Consider the following 3,732-nt stretch of genomic DNA (forward strand, 5'->3'; position numbering starts at 1 on the left):
TAACATAAAGTTATATGTCAATTATATCTCAATAAGAAAAAGAATTCCACAAATATGTTTAATTGCTGCATGTCATTTAATTATTGAAATTAACATTATTATGAACACATAATGGAAAAATGCTCCTCAAAAGAGGAAGGTGAATGTTGACCATCAATAGGACAAGGCTTTCTTCAAAAGATAGAAGTGTGGGAAATACTTTCACAATTCGGTTTATAAGTACATGAAGCCAGGGTTTATTTATGTATGTGTAGCCACAGATGCAAGATTTTGCATGAGGAGGCTCAGGAATGTCTCCAACTGCTTCCTTGATCTGTATGTAGTTAGTCCTCCCTTGTTGGCCTACCGATTTATTCCAGTGCTGCCTTCATTTTCCATGTGATACACTAACTGTGGCAAGTCAAGCCCCATTTCTGGATGTCTTTACAAGCATTCTTTTAAGGCTACCATTCCCCTACCCAGGGCCCTGAGTATGGCATAAGCAGCACAAGGTTTCCACTTGAATGTGGTATCTTCTGAAAAGATGTAGACGTCAACAAGACCTTGGACAGCACAAAGGCTCTTCTAAGCAGCCCCAGTTGCCTGGAATATGCTATCTCCACATACATATGCCAACGTGACTCTGGCAGTTTCCTTTTCATTTGTACTTATGATAGCTGAAAACCAGTGGGAGAATTCCACCTCAGAGCTGGTTTTTTGTCAGTTGGCTCTGCGTCCTGTTGCTGTTTCTTTTAGAGTCAGGGGGCTGAAATGAATAGATATTGGTCCCTATGTAAGGAGGGCCCCAGTAGCACTGTCCTTTCGAACCAAGAGTGTTTAGGTCTTGTTATACAGAAGGTTGGTTGATGACTCCCATCAGGGGCACCCCTGTCTGTATGCCATAGACACCAAGTAAAAGGGTGATGCACTAAAGTCCACAGAGGAAGATTCCTTGGTTGGATTTAATGTCAGCAGAACATTTTATATACTGTAAGTTGAATAGAATTCCCAAAATGTCCTGTGGAATGTTGATCTCTATCGAATCCAAAGTTGGGTCAGTAAAGCTGACCTCCCCATGAACAACCTTGGCTAACCCTTCTGATGCCAACTGGTTACCATTAAGGATTTTACTAAGAAGTTCTACTGTTTCTCTGTTGGACAGAGTCTCAAGATAATCTGTCCCCCTAAATCCCCCTAAAGTCATTGGATTCTTCTCCACAAAATGTTTTTTTCCAAGCCTGGAAACTTGTTCTCCATATTCTGTTTCATTACCTCCTGTACTAGTACATCAACCAGGGTCTTGAAATCAACTGCAAACTTCTTTTTCTTTTCTTCTTTCTTTTCTTCTATCAGAACCTGGAAGAGGGTTTCCTGCTGCCTGCATGCCCAGGCATGTTGGCAACTTTCCCAGAGACACGGAGCAGCTCCTGGAGGATACCTTACATTTCTGAACCTTGCTTTTCAGTTGCAGCTGCTGGTGGAATCAGCACCTACCCTCTGGGCCTTCAGATTTCTGGAGACTAGAAGTCCAAGTCCAAGGTGTCAGCAGCTTTGGTTTCTCCTGAAGCCTCTCTCCCAGGCTTGTAGATGGCTGCCTTCTTTCTGTGTTCTCATATGGCCTTTCCTCTGTGCTTGCCTTTTTTGTTGTTTTATTTTCTTCTTTGCTTTTCTATTTTGTTAATTACAAAGGCAAGTTTCCAGCCCAAACCCAGAAATCGTGGCGAAAAAGAACAAAGGAAAAATCTCAAACCATATAATAAAAATCTGAGAGTGCATGCTAGATGTACGTGTTGCGGGAGAGAGGGGACAGACAGATGACTGGACACAAGGATAAGGTGGCAGTATGGGAGGTGTTGAAGTTGTCCTTAGTAATGAAAGAATGCCAAGATTCTTATTGTTTTCACCATTTTGATAGATATTTTATAAATTGAATAGTTTTAAAAAATTTAAAACCTTTTGTGACATTTCCAAAATTTTGAGAGTTTGGAGCAGTAATGAATTTACAAAAAGGTGATTAAAAAGGGACTACCTAAGTCCTTCTAAATTATCACTAAAATATTCTTTTTGCTCACATGTTTTTGAATAAAGGAAATAAGTAAAAATAAAGAAACATACACCATGGAGAACTAGGACCAAAGAATCATAGCCTATGTATTCTATTTACATGTTACCCGGCATTCCGCAAGAACCTTGCAATCTATTGAAACATACCATAAAAAAAATCAAAAGAGTACACAGATTGTTAATATCAATTCTTTAAAATAGAGATCACAGTCAACTTCTCTATAAATTAAGAAATTACTGGGCTGGGGGTGTTGAGTTTTACCTACCAGGTAAAGGAACTTCTGAAGTACTTGCAGTCTCCTTATTTTAGCATTTATCCAGAATGGATCAAACTGTTTTGGTTTTTTTTTGGTCAAGTTTGTATAGAGTTGAGACAAGTTGCAAAATTATACCAATGATTAAAATCAATCTATTAGCTTGAAGCAAGCCATAAATTTTACAGGAAGGTCTGAGGAGTTATCAGAATTAAGATATTTTTTCTTAATAGTAGAACTATTTTTGAGCCAGTATGACGTTATAAGAGTACAAATTAATATATTACTAACCATATAAAAAACTGTTTAACCAATAGTTTAAAAGGGAAAGAATAATTACCAGGTAATAAACATTTTCTGAAATGTAACATTCTAAAAATCTAAGGAAATATCTACATGTTATCAAATTTCTTCATTTGGGATTTCCTTGGGTTGTTGTGAATTTAACAATTTGTGGGATTGTTTTTCCTTTTCCTTTTGAGAAGATCTTTTCTTGAACCCTATGGAAACTCTTATTTTACCACATAATATGATGAACTTAATTTCAGGGAGTTCCCATGTCTCTGGTATGTGGTAGATGGAATTATTTTACAACATTAAAAATAATATAAAAGATATATTTCAGGTAAATAAATTATTTAAAATATGCTTATACTAGTTTAATTTTATCATTTTTCATAACAGATACATGGAAATTAAAGAAAATATTATTTGTACATTATTAATATTTGGGTCTCAGAGTTGTAAATAAAACACATAGTGAATTAATTACCATGGCAATCAGTTTTGTAACCATTCTCCCACTCCAACAGAGGTTGAAATAATAAATAGAGCTATGGTAAAAAATGTAATTTTTTAATTAAAAAATAAGTAATGATAATAAAATAATAAACAAGCTGTGCCTTAATGTGATGAATATTAAACATTATCTAGGAACATTAAGTCTTGAGACAAGTTATATATTCTAAGTTATGATCAAGTATCTGCTAAATGACTTGGAAGAAAATACCAGGCACCATCACTGGGGAAATAGAAAAACATATTTTTTTAAAAACGCTACCATACTCACAAGTCATATGTTTTAAAATGGATTAAGGAGGAACGAGGCAAAAGGAAAAACATGCTCTGTGCATAAAATTAAATACCCCAGTCTAATTTAGTGTGTTTTCCTAAGGAAAAGTATAATTTGCTAAATATATCATTAAGACTAACTTGAAATCACACTTATTAATACTGTCTAAATCATAAGAACTTAATTCCCACAAAAAGTAGCAACATGCGTCATTTCAAACATTTTAAAAAACATTTTCCCAATATTCTTAATTACAGGTGGTTGCTAAGGAAACAAAAGTCAATTAAATAAAACAATTAAAATATAACACATTTGACTTGGTGGAATTTAAGTTTAAATTTCAAAGTGAATAATATTCCTCTG

The 3,732-nt window shown here is 35.0% G+C and overlaps 1 pseudogene; it reads right to left on the reverse strand.

Moving 5' to 3' along the window:
• Positions 1 to 240: 240 nt before the first annotated feature.
• On the reverse strand, positions 241 to 1,424 carry LOC131409316 (inositol polyphosphate 1-phosphatase-like; annotated as a pseudogene).
• Between the last annotated feature and the right edge of the window lie 2,308 nt (positions 1,425 to 3,732).

The sequence above is a fragment of the Diceros bicornis genome, chromosome 8 (genome assembly GCF_020826845.1).
Source record: "Diceros bicornis minor isolate mBicDic1 chromosome 8, mDicBic1.mat.cur, whole genome shotgun sequence".
NCBI classification, from domain to species: domain Eukaryota; kingdom Metazoa; phylum Chordata; class Mammalia; order Perissodactyla; family Rhinocerotidae; genus Diceros; species Diceros bicornis.